General features: G+C 43.8%; 1 long non-coding RNA gene across 1 annotated transcript in view; it reads right to left on the reverse strand.

Moving 5' to 3' along the window:
• Positions 1-13,141, reverse strand: part of LOC144930516 (uncharacterized) — a 72,796-nt gene that overhangs the window by 40,137 nt on the left and 19,518 nt on the right. The window contains exons 2-3 of the long non-coding RNA XR_013635730.1: positions 10,964-11,085; positions 9,366-9,490 (exon numbers count right to left, since the gene is read on the reverse strand). This is a non-coding gene — a long non-coding RNA (uncharacterized LOC144930516). The remainder of the gene's footprint in view (positions 1-9,365; positions 9,491-10,963; positions 11,086-13,141) is intronic.

A 13,141-nucleotide genomic window follows, 5' to 3' on the forward strand; every position in this document is an offset into this window, starting at 1 on the left:
GAGGCAGTATCGTGCAGTAAATGACAGAGCATTCCTCTCCTCTAGTCTTGTCTTCTCTAATAACTACCTACCCTGAGTATCAGGGTGTCATAAATATAAAGGGAAGGGTAAACATCTTTAAAATCTCTCCTGGCCAGAAGAAAAACCCTTTCACCTGTAAAGGGTTCAGAAGCTAGGAGAACCTCGCTGGCACCTGACCAAAATGACCAATGAGGAGAGAAGATACTTTCAAAGCTGGAGGGGGGGAGAAACAAAGGTTCTCTCGGTCTGTATGATGCTTTTGCTGGGAACAGAATAAGAATGGAGTCTTAGAACTTAGTAAGTAATCTAGCTAGATATGCGTTAGATTCTGTTTTCTTTAAATGGCTGATAAAATAAGCTGTGCTGAATGGAATGTAGATTCCTGTTTTTGTCTTTTTGTAACTTACGATTTTGCCTAGAGGGATTCTCTGTTTTGAATCTGACTACTCTGTAAGGTATTTACCACCCTGATTTTACAGAGGTGATTCTTTTGACTTTTTCTTCTATTAAAATTCATCTTTTAAGAACCTGATTGTTTTTTTTTATTGTTCTTAAGATCCAAGTGTTTGGGTCTGTGTTCACCTATGCAAATTGGTGAGGATTTTTATCAAGCCTTCCCCAGAAAAGGGGGTGTTGGGTTTGGGAGGATTTTTTCTGGGGGGAAGATGTTTCCAAACATACTCTTTCCCGGTTATATATCTGTTAGACGCTTGGTGGTGGCAGCAATAAAGTCCCAGGGGAAAAAAGAAAATAGTTTGTACCTTGGGGAAGTTTTAACCTAAGCTGATAAAAATAAGTGTAGGGGGTTTTTCATGCAGGTCCCCACATCTGTACCCTAGAGTTCAGAATGGGGAAGGAACCTTGACACAGGGCATCCCTGGTTCACCTACACTACCCTATTTTTCTTGAACAACTTGGATTGTCATGCATTCAAAGTGCAAAATGAAATGAGATTTGTTCATGCCGAACAACAAGAAGAAACTCCCCAAATTGCTTCACCATCAAAGTTCAAGCAATTCAAATTTGTGCTTGCTTTTGATTCCCATTTTCCATATGAAAGTCACAGATGCTGTTGGAAAGGGTTTTTTGAGCAAACGGAATAAGTAATGTAAAGAAAACCATTAGTAATATATTTTCCAGTGTGTTGAGTGAGCAGAATTAGGTTTAGTTTTTATAGGATATGGGGCTATCAGACACTATGCAAAGAAATATTCTTCTAAGTATATGACTTACTCTCTTACCTTGAAAAGCTTTAAAAACATAAACGTACTGCATTGAATCTAAGCAAGTCCTGTGAGCATTGGGCTAAGATGATAAACACTGATGTACAACACTGCTGTCTGGAAGGGTGCTGGTATATTTCTCTAAGTTTCCCTTTATGTTTCCGCTGTATCGTGTTTTATCAGACAGAACACCTACAACTAAACTGTAGCAGAACCATCAAGATATGCACACAATATTACAGCTGCAAGTAACCAGCGACTTACCAAAAAATGCCTCCCTTGTTTGCTCTTGTCATAAATATAAAGGGAAGGGTAAACCTCTTTAAAATCCCTCCTGGCCAGAGGAAAAATCCTCTCGCCTGTAAAGGGTTAAGAAGCTAAAGGTAACCTCGCTGGCACCTGACCAAAATGACCAATGAGAAGACAAGATACTTTCAAAAGCTGGGAGGAGGGAGAGAAACAAAGGGTCTGTGTCTGTCTGTATGATGCTTTTGCCAGGGACAGAACAGGAATGGAGTCTTAGAATTTAGTGAGTAATCTAGCTAGGTATGTGTTAGATTATGATTCCTTTAAATGGCTGAGAAAATAGCTGTGCTGAATATAATGAATATTCCTGTCTGTCTTTTTTATAACTTAAGGTTTTGCCTGGAGGGATTCTCTGTTTTGAATCTAATTACCCTGTAAGGTATCTACCATCCCTATTTTACAGAGGTGATTCCTTTACTTCTATTAAAAATCTCCTTGTAAGAAAACTGTTTTTTCCATTGTTCTAAGATCCAAGGGTTTGGGACTGTGGTCACCTATGCAAATTGGTGAGGATTTTTACCAAACCTTCCCCAGGAAGTGGTGTGCAAGGGTTGGGAGGATTTTGGGGGGGAAAGATGTTTCCAAACAACGTTTTCTCAGGAACCCAGATAAAGTTTGGTGGTGGCAGTGGAAATCCAAGGGCAAAGGGTAAAATTAACTTGTACCTTGGGGAAGTTTTAACCTAAGCTGGTAAAAGTAAGCTTAGGAGGTTTTCATGCAGGTCCCCACATCTGTACCCTAGAGTTCAGAGTGGGGGAGGAACCTTGACAGCTCTCTTGTTATCATTCCTAAAATTAGGGCCCCATCCTTCCAACTACTACCACATATTGTGTCAGTGAAGCTCTAGACCCGCGGTGTTCTGGAGCTGGGACTTGAAATTTGGCAGGGAGGGTGGTCATGCTGGTGTCAGGGATATGCCTTTTAGCCCCATAAAAATCTCCACAAAATCTGATTAAGTTATAAACCTCTGAAAAATCACAGTTCAGCTGCACTACCTTGATCTGCATCAGGTGGAAGTCCCAGCTAGACCACATTTTCAGTTTCCATTTTAACATCTTGCAAGCCCACTCCTCCAGTATTAGGCCAGCCCCCTTCTTGGACCCCTATCTGCTGGCCATGACTATTTGATGCCTGAGTGGCTAGGTCTGGCCCACTGGGATTTTAACAACACAGTCATAGGACATGGGCATCATGGTCTGCTCCTGGGAATTCTGGCAAGGGCAGAGACCCACCTTTCCCACTCTGCACAGTGGTGGTGGGATGAAGGGAAGGTATGTGCCTGGCTCTTCTGCCATAACTACATCCTGGGCCAATGGGAGGAGGGACATGGTGATAGAGCAGTTGCTGCGGGAGATTTTGGAGTGGACAGGCACCTTGCCACTCACCTGGTGATCCATCCCTCTGCAGGCTGTGCCCAGAGAAGAGGGACAAGTTCTGGGCCCTGGACAACTATTTGGACTTGGAGTGCTTTAATATGATCATATATCCAGCTCCTGCTGGAGACCAATCACAGCTCCCACTTCTATGCCCTGGAGAAGAAGAGGGTGCTGAAAAAGCACATCACCTGCCTCCCCCTCTTATGGAATCAGTGTAGATGTAGGAAAGGGCAAGAGCTTTCCATGCTGACCTCTTTTCCTCTCATCCAACCCCTAACACCAATTTCTGTGGGATGAATACCCTACAATGAGTGTGGGTGACCAGGATCAGCTGGAGCTTCCTCTCTCTTTGTCAGTGTTCTCCAAAGCCCTTCATCTGACGCCCACCAATAGATCTCTGGGCATCAGTGGGTTGACTATAGAGATCTACTACACATTCTGGGACATCCTCCATCCACACCTTGCCATCAACTGAGTCCCCAGGGAGCTCCCCATGTCACACAGACTCAGCCTGCAGCCAAAAAGGGGAGGACCTCTGCAACCTGAGAAATAGGTGTCCAGTATTGCTGCTCATGGACCACAAGGTAATAGCAAAGCCATATCACTGTGGCTCAGATCTGTTCTGGCAGATGTGATCCACCCTTACCAGATTTACACCTTCCCACACCAGACCATCTTCAATTTCCTTTGAAGGGACCTTCTCTACCAGGTGTGTGGAGATGGTCTGTCACTCACTCTCCTGTCCCTCAGCCAGAAGTAGGCAGTTAATAGAGTGGATCATGGGTATCTCATGGGCACTCTGTGAGCATTCAACTTCAGTTCCTGCTTTGTGGGGTTCCTTGTTCCCCTTTGTGGAATGTCTGATCAAGTTCAACTGGGCTCTAACTGAGCCTGTCATCTTTGATCAAAGGGTGCATCAAGGTTGTCTGCTGTCTGGCTAACTGTACACTATCACCAGTGAGCCCTTGGTGATTTGAGAGCTAGACTTGCAGTTGGTCCTGTCAGCATATGCCAACAATGCGCTCCTCATGGCCTGGGGTCCACGACATCTGGGGTGTCTGATGGCTTGCCAAGCCATCTATTTAGTGGCTTTCTTCACCAGGTCAACTGGTCAAGAGATCTGGCCTGATATCTATGAATGGGTGGCAGGTGGGTTCTATCCCACCTGTGCTCAGTTCCATCCAGTGAGACTTGGGGCCCAATGCTCTGTCTTGGCATTTTTGCTGCTGATCCCTCCGTGTTATAGAATTGGATCACACTGTAGGCCAGGGTGTCTAACTGGTTAAAGATATGGATGGGGCTGCTCCAGTCCCTTTCCCCTTGCGGGAGGGTGCTGGTCATCAATTGATTAGTCCTACCCCATTCTTCTCTGAAGTTTTCTGGAAGGGTGTGCACTGGGTCTCCTGAGCTTCCCTCTGGCAGGACCTGGTCTCTATCTGCAGCCAATTGCTTCAGGCCCTGCAGAGATGCTCTGATGGTGCTCGTAGTCTGGCATGGAGCTTGCTGGCACATGCCTTCCTCTGCCACCTTTTGAAGGCTTTGATACAACTGGCAGCTCTTTTATCTCTACCCGAGGGGTCTCCTCAGACACCTTTCTGAGCTGCTGGTCTTCTACCAGGACCTCCTCAGGATCTAGAGGCTATTTTCAATGGTCATATCTGTAGCGGCCATTGAGGGGGAAGTTCTCCTGGCTGAACCCCTGCTACACAACCCACATATTAGTGAGCAGATAGTGGAGTCCCCTTTAGTGCACCAGCAGGTGGTCCTGGCTGGTTTCACTAGGGCAGAGGGACTGCATAGACCCTATGGCAGTTGGCCTGCTCATGGGGTTGCCCACCTTGTGCATCTTCTGTTAAGTACTCCAGGAGGTCCAATCAGCCTTGCATCTGCTTCTCTTGAGGGCGTCCTGTGGAAGGCCTTTCCTTGCTCACCCCTAGCCTCTGAGCTTGTCATCAGGTCCCTGTGCTATGAGCCACTACAGCCCCCCACCCCAAGCCTGAGTAGGCTGAACACCATCCTGAGTAGGCCAGTCCATCTCTGAGCTGTACACAGAGAACATCTGCACATGCTCATGCTGCATACCATCCCTTCTCCCTCAGGTATTGCCCCAACTCCAAGTAAAAACTTGCTGCTACCTACAGATGATAGGGAGCTCTGGTGGGCTAGCCTGTATTCTACCCTGGTCCCACAGCCCACCAAGGATATTAATTGACAGGTCCTCCGTGGAGCCCTTAGCAGGGGGCGTGGTTGCTACAGGTCAGAGTACCCCTGACACCTCATAGGCAAGGAGGAGCCTTGGTGCCCATCTACATAGAGTATTTCTGGTTGCAGTTCCTCCAGAAACTTCTGCTGAGGTTCTGGCTGAATTTCCACCACCCCTCCTTGTACATGCAGACCCATCTATGGCCGCAAAAAGTTGAGACACCTCATCACTCTCCTCCTGGTGCTGGCCAAGATAGCCATCCACCAGACCAAGAGGAGGTACCTTGGTGGGGAGTGCTCTGTGACTGTGGGTCCTCTTTTGGTCCCTCATTATATCATGTCTCCAGCCAGAGTTCCTCTGGCCATCATCCTCTGACTCCTTGAATTCCTTTTGAGGAAAAGTGGGTGCTGTCTGAGGTTCTCTCTCTTCTCTAGAATTCTGATTTTTAATCTTTAACCCGCACTCCCATTCCTGTTTCGGCATTCAGTTGTGGCCTGGACTCCATGGTTCCCCCCACTTAGTCAAAGGAGTGGGCCTGTAGTTTTAGGCAAGCCTAGGGCCATCAGTCCCAGTACCTGAAAGAAATGGGGCAGAGGTCCTACAGACAACCGCTTCCTTCATTGCACAACTCTCATTCATCCACAAAGCAGATCCATCCTGTATGAGGCAGGGATCCCATGGAACAAAATATGTAATTAGACTAATACACACAAGGGGGATGAATTAAAGCTTCACAGATCACCTTAATTTTGATATTAAGTTGTGAATGCTTGACTTTGCAGCCTTAGTGTTCTTTTAATGTAGTTCATGTAAATCTGTTGATGTTTGCAGAAAGAAAACTAGGACATCAAGTTTTAAAATGCTTTGTCATGGAGAAACAAGTCAGATCTTGTAAGTTTCATTGATCTACTGACTCATTTCATTCACTGTCTGAAAGAGATACAGCAAAGAGTCTTATGCATTCAAGTATCTCTCTTTGAGGTAGTTTTGTAGAGCTTACACTGGTCTGGAGAACCAAAACGTCCTCTCACTTTGTGCAACCACATGACTTAGAAGGGATTAGACAGTGTAAATGAGAGAAGAATTCAAGAACACCAGGGCAAATGTGTGGGTGTTTGATTTTAGTAAGGCTAGTGGTTTGGGACTATTCATATCTAAACCAGTTTCCTTGGAATACTATTATAATGTTGCATTTTGCTTTAGGCCCTGTGGTGCTATAGGCCTTTTTCCTGGGGCTGGAAAGTTGCTTTTTCTCTGGTGGGATTGCAGAAAATTGGATTAATCTCTGGCAGCACTGCAGAAAGCGGTTTACTTGGCTACGTTTTTATTGTTGGCTTTCAGAGGAAATTGTAATGTACTCTAAAAACCATGTAACCCATTGATTTAGTTTTTTCAGTGATGTAACTTGCTAATAGTCTGTGTGAAAAATTATTTAATGTCATAAACACTACAGAAACTGGAAGTCTTCATGTTGCCCATCTGATGGGGGGGTCACATAGGTGTAGGATTAGGTCCACACTCTGACTTGTTAAAGTGTTCTGAAGTGTTAAAGAATAAATGGACACACATCTGACATCAGGAATCATAACATTCAAAAATCAGTAGGAGAACACTTCAACCTCTCTGGCCACTCAGTAAAAGATTTAAGGGTGGCAATTTTGCAACAGAAATCTTCAAAAACAGACTCCAACGAGAAACTGCTGAGCTTGAATTAATATGCAAACTAGATACCATTAACTTGGGTTTGAACAGAGACTGGGAGTGACTGGATCATTACACATATATTGAATCTATTTCCCTATGTTAAGTATCCTCACACCTTCTTATCAACTGTCTAAATGGGCCATCCTGATTATCCCTACAAAAGTTTTTTTTTTCTCTTGCTGATAATAGCTCATCTTAATTAATTAGCCTCTTACAGTTTGTATGGCAACTTTCACCTTCTGTGTGTGTGTGTGTATATATATATATTCTTACCAATGTTCCATTCTATGCATCTGATGAAGTGAGCTGTAGCTCAAGAAAGCTTATGCGCTAATAAATTTGTTCGTTTCTAAGGTGCCACAAGTACTCCTGTTCTTTTTGTGGATACAGACTAACACGGCTGCTACTCTGACACCTGGTAATGCTTCTCTCCTGACTGTGGGGGATTCCAGTTTCATAGCAAACACTTTTATAGTCACAGAGCAAAACACTTAAACACTACCTTGTACTATGTGATTTTATATTATAAGTGAGATTAATGCATGCAGCATTTCATAAAGTCCAAACACTCACCCATTGTCATAAAGCTAATACCTATTTTAATAATGCTAGCACACAGGTGAGCCACACTGGTTTCCAGCAATGGATTTGCCAGTGTCACAGATGGACTCCACAATGTCACTTTCATGACTTTAAAGGGCGGTTATAACTTGCCCTGCTGCCACCACTGCACCCTTGCAGAATAGATGCACAAAGCAGAGTAAAAAAAAATCAAAATATTTCTATATAGAAACCTTTTAGATTGAATATGTATAGTTAGCATGAATCTGCCTGCCATGCTGTTAGTTTGAACAGAAAGGTTCTTTGCTGTCAAAAGTGCTTTTGGTTTTCAGCCAGTACAGAAAGCTATTGTATTCTAAAGAAAACAGCTATGGAATTTTTATTCTATTTCAGGGGTTTATTCTTCTTGCCTTAGGTTTATGTTTAGCTCATGCCCTTTGCAGTTCAGTAAAGAGAACAAAGAAATCAGTGCTACAGTATTTAAAACAGATTAAAGTTCAGATTCACGCCCGTAAAATCTTACGCACATGATTTATCTTTACTCATGCTATTAGTCTTGTTTACATTTGGCAGCCCCAATTCTGAGCCATTGGCTTAGTTCAAGAGGCCTAGCCCAGGAAGAGCTGGGGCAAAAATCACATGCTTGATGCATGCTGAAGGTAGGAAGGGTTAGGGTTAGAGCATCATATGTCCCAGGCCAGCAGGGCCTTTACGGGCCAGGGAAGAATATTCTGGAGCTTCCTTAAACTGTTAAAATATATAGTGAAGGCAGCAGTTGGGCTCCATGATCCAGGAGCCAGAATCCACTCCAGGGAGGTTCCTCCACCCCAGCTATTCTCAGCACTTATTGTTCCACATCTGTGCTAGCTCAGCCTTAGAATCATAGAATATCAGGGTTGGAAGGGACCTCAGGAGGTCATCTAGTCCAACCCCCTGCTCAAAGCAGGACCTAATCCACAACTAAATCATCCCAGCCAGGGCTTTGTCAAACCTGACCTTAAAAATATCTAAGGAAGGAGATTCCACCACCTCCCTAGGTAACTAATTCCAGTGCTTCACCACCCTCCTAATGAGAGAGTTTTTTCCAAATATCCAATGTAAACCTCCCCCACTGCCACTTGAGACCATTACTCCTTGTTCTGTCATCTGGTACCACTGAGAACAGTCTCGATCCATCCTCTTTGGAACCCCCTTTCAGGTAGCTGAAAGCAGCTATCAAATCCCCCCTCATTCTTCTCTTCTGCAGACTAAACAATCCCAGTTCCCTCAGCCTCTCCTCATAAATCAGGGGCTCCAGACCCCTAATCATTTTTGTTGCCCTCTACTGGACTCCTTCCAAAATTTCCACATCCTTCTTGTACTGCAGGGCCCAAAACTGGACACAGTACTCCAGATGAGGCCTCACCAATGCCGAATAGAGGGGAATAATCACGTCCCTCAATCTGCTGGCAATGCTCCTACTTATACCGCCCAAAATGCCATTAGCCTTCTTGACAACAAGGTCACACTGTTGACTCATCCAGCTTCTTGTCCACTGTAACCCCTAGGTCCTTTTCTGCAGAACTGTTGCCTAGCCACGTGGTCCCTAGTCTGTAGCGGTGCATGGGATTCTTCCGTCCTAAGTGCAGGACTCTGCACTTGTTCTTGTTGAACCTCATTCTGGCCCAATCCTCTAATTTGTCTAGGTCCCTCTGTATCTTATCCCTACCCTCCAGCTACCTACGTACCCCACTCCTCCCAGTTTAGTTTCATCTGCAAACTTGCTGAGGGTGCAATCCACGCCATCCTCCAGATCATGAATGAAGATATTGAACAAAACTGGCTGCAAGACTGGCCCTTGAGGGACTCCACTTGATACCAGCTGCCAACTAGACATGGATAACTACCTGTTGAGCCCAGTGATTTAGCCAGCTTTCTATCCACCTTATAGTCCATCCAGCCCATACTTCTTTAACTTGCTGGCAAGAATACCTTGGGAGACGGGATCAAAAGCTTTGCTTAAGTCAAGGAATAACACGTCCACCTCTTTCCCCTCATCCACAGAGCCAGTTGGGGGGTCTCCATTTCCTGCTACTGTCCACCCATTCCTTCCCCACCTGTACAGGAGGAAGAATAGCAGACCTGTGACAGATGCTCACAGTAAGGGAACTTCTTATGTCCCTCACTCCATGTCTATACAGCAAGACTCAGGTTTGAGCCAATTTGAGGGATCAGAAAAAAGCTGATGTATGGTGATATAGAAAGTAATTTAACTGGCACAGTAACTTCATAGATTTAAGAATTACAACAAACTAATCTCTCTAGTACTGAATTATGGATTTAGGTGTCTCAAGTGAGGCCCTCACATGTGAAATTTTTGGCTGTAGTCCATATGCTATTGTTCCTGTTTGCCTCCTGGGACTAGCAAAATTATTAGAATCAGTGGTTCCTGCTGCAAATAAGTCTAATTCAAAATGTTCTCACATGTTCAATATTTGCTGAAAACTCGTTATTGTTTCCATAAACATTCCTGCCAGTAAACTAATTTTCCTGAATATACAAGAAAGGTGGCAGTGAACACAGCCAAACCAAATTCTGTTTTCTATCTAAGCAGATAAATGTGCTTAGGTTTTTCTCCAATTCTGCTAAAGAGACATTTGTCTGTCACTATTACAGTAGAATCTAAGACCCTGACTGAGGTTGGTTCTTGTGCTAGGCACAGTAAGACAGTCTGGGCATCCAAGATGTTACCATCTAAACACCTGGTAGAATAAGGTGTAGGGGAAAGGGAAGCAGCATTATCTCAATATTACACTGATAACATGACCTGCCCAAGGTCATGCAGAAGGTCTGTGGTAGTACCAGCAACTGAACCTAATTCTCCTCAGCCCCAGTCTAATAGCATAACGACAAAACTGGTGTTCTCCCTCATGTGAAACTAGTATCTCCCCACCCACTTCCAATCCCTAATGTTTCTCTTTTCTGAACCTTATGTATTTCTGATGTTGTAGCTTTGGAAATAAAGTAAGTGGCAGTGACTACAGTATTCAAGGAGAGGGTGCTGAGTACCACAAATTTATATAATGGCATATTCTGTTCCCTTCTTAATGCAGCCCTATCCTATTACTTTCTTTTTGACTATCACGGTGCATTGAGCAGGCATCCTCACTGTACTGTCAACATGAACACCTAGATTTTTCACTGAGCTGTTACCACTAATAGAAACCCATTCGTGTGCAGATTTTTTTCTTTGAAAAACAAAGAAGAAAAAAGCCTTCCAGTGCACATTACCTTGTTCTACCTACATCACACTTTCTCTACCATCATCTTCCCCAATCTTCTTCTTTCATTTAGTTCTGTATGAAAGTACTATCAGTCCTCTCTAATCTGATGTCATCTTCAAATTTTGCAATTAACCCCTTGTCCCAGGTTATAATAAATTTACTGGACACAACCAGTCCTCATACAGATGTCTGTTCGCAACTCTTCCGCTATCATTAACCTCTTTCTAGGCTGAGAATTGCTAATTTTCCTACTCTGCTTTCTAGCTTTTAACTAGTTTAGAATCCATGAGAGTATCCATTGATTACCAGTTTCTTTTAATAGCTGTGGTCCAGGTCAGCTGTTGTAGACAGACTCTCCATGCATGGATCTGCCCCTGCTCAGTGGGCATAACATCATCTCCCCAGATCTCAGAGGATTTTCTGGATGCCTAGATACAAAGGAAACAGAAGCAGAGATTATCAGGCCTGTGTAGTACACATTGTTCCCACCAGCCCCAGGGACTTGCTGTTCATGAGTTAGTTTAGCCAGAGGAATTGCATTAACTCCCTGGGCCCTTTTAAATCGGCGATGGGGACCGGGGAGCACAGATGGGCTAGCTGGGGGAGGCTGACCTTCCGCCTGAGGCTCCGCCCCTTCCTGGGGCCAGAGCCGGCTCCTGTACCGGTAAGAAATTAATAGTTCAACAGAACAGGGGTGAAAGTAATATCTACCTCCATTCAGGAGAGAAAAGAGCAGCAGATTCACTATGGAGCAAGTTTTTTCACACCAGGTGACCCATCTGGGGCTCTGGAGAGGCAATAGCATCTCCATAGCTTAAGCTGCAACCAGATTCCTTTATAAAACCCTCACTAACATCTTGTTTAGGAAAATTATTTTTTCCTGGAAATTGCCTCATCTACGCTGTTGAGGTTTCTCCTTCACCTCATAACAGCTTGTCACTAGTAGTTTCTACAGGTGGTATGTGCGGGGAGGAGGGGAAATTAATTTTCCATGCCAAAATAATTATCCTGAAATTCTGACTTTTATCTAACGTTTGTCTCCTGCCAGCTCAAGAATTGTTTGCAGCCAGGACTTCTAATTTACCCTATAATTAAATCCACTTTTAACTCATGCACCAGCTCTGTGAAGAAAACAGATTGTAATTAAGCACAATTATTAATTACTCTTGTAGTGGGGTAGTTCTGAGCCAAATCCTGCTCACTGATTTTCACATATGTGAGAAATGTAGTCCTGCCCCCATAATCCTTTGTCACTGAAGCCAGTGGGAGCAGAAGTGGGTACTGTCCTTCTGAGCATGTCTCCCTATTTTTGCTGGTTGCAGCTTAAAAAGACCCCAAAGAAGCAATGTGGTCCCTGGATAGAACCTAGGAAAGAGATGTGTACTTAGGTCACAGCACATCAGAAGAAGGCAAGTGTGATCTTGGGCAGACCTCTTTGCCTGTATATCCTCTCCCACCCTTTCTCATTCTTGTCTATTTAATCTGTACACATATTAGGGATGGGATTGTCTTATGTGTGTGTTACACAGTGACTACCACAAAAAATACCCAACCAACATGAAAGCCCCAAGGTGCTGCTGTAACACAAATAACAGTGCAAGGGTAACTCTACCCCTTGAGCTGTCAGATGGAAAGGCTTGTGTTTCTGGAGTTAGAGCACCGGAGTGTCAATCCAAGCTCTGTAAGTGTGTTTTATTTTGGAGATGAGATAATAACCTCCCCATAGTGAAAGCTTTAGCCACAATACCATTAACCATTAGACTGTTTTTGATTCCCCTTGCAACTCTGATGGGCGGCTGGGGTGAGGAGAAAGAAAGAGATCTGCATATTTTAATGGTTTTAGGGTGAAGTCTAATTGATGACTAAGATGTTTTCCCAAAAGCTTTGATTGAATTGAGTAGTAATAGTCAATTAAGATTAAAAGACAAATGGTGGATCTTTGAAATATTTTTATATTGTCAAAATGGTTTTATTTGCTTCTGTCTGCCCAGCAAAATCTCATTATACCATTACATTTGAAACCCATATTGACACTGGCTTATGCAAGAGGCTATTTTCAAGGGCAGGAGTAATAAAATGATGAAGACATTGCCACTGTCTGAAATTCAGACATGACTTTCTGCCAAAGAAGCCTATGAAGGTTTTAAAACAAACAAGAAAACCCAACAACACCAGGACAGAATATTTTCATTGTCCACCTTCAAACCAGCGGTGTTAAATAGGAAAAGAAACTCCAGCATTAAGTAAAATTACTCTTTCTTCATTCCTTGCCAAAATACCCCTTGGCATAGAGGGAATATAGTATTAATCACTTGGCCAGCACCACTCCCTGCTTTAATTTAACAATCCAGCAAGCCATCTATTTCATTTCTTAAAGCCCCAATCCAGCAAAGCACATAAACACATGCTGAGCATCAAATAGGCAAGTAGTTCCACTGTAAATTAAACAGAGCTGGTCAAAGTCCATGGAAAATTCTGACCCTT

Source organism: Lepidochelys kempii, chromosome 4 (assembly GCF_965140285.1).
Source record: "Lepidochelys kempii isolate rLepKem1 chromosome 4, rLepKem1.hap1, whole genome shotgun sequence".
Classification (NCBI taxonomy): Eukaryota; Metazoa; Chordata; order Testudines; family Cheloniidae; genus Lepidochelys; species Lepidochelys kempii.